A 459-nucleotide genomic window follows, 5' to 3' on the forward strand; every position below is an offset into this window, starting at 1 on the left:
CCAAGCACACACATGAGAAAATGTCTTAAGCAAGCTCTGTGATCATTACGACAATCAAACATGCCAGGACATGTTGGATTTCATAAGGCTCGTCAGCGATGTCTGAATCAATGAAGGACGAGCTGCAGATGTAGCAGTACCCTCTGATAGCAACATAAGACAAGCCCTCAGATATGTCCATGTCCATTGTGGCTTGAGAGAGACCTGCCCGAACATAAGAAAACATACTTCACTTCAGGAATGGTGGGGGACATCTACCACAGTCATGAAAAAGGCATGATCAAACTGGAAACATGCATTATGGCTGTATACAGCTGTGCATCAACTTACTGGCTCATCTTGATGCTGTGATGTTCCCGTTGATGTAGCTGCTTCACCTTAAGGTTGACTCATTGTTGTGGCATCGTCCTTTGCAAGCGTCTGCAGTTAAAGAATAACCCACCAGATATTTTTAAGGTC

This window comes from Dermacentor silvarum, chromosome 7 (assembly GCF_013339745.2).
Source record: "Dermacentor silvarum isolate Dsil-2018 chromosome 7, BIME_Dsil_1.4, whole genome shotgun sequence".
NCBI classification, from domain to species: Eukaryota; Metazoa; Arthropoda; class Arachnida; order Ixodida; family Ixodidae; genus Dermacentor; species Dermacentor silvarum.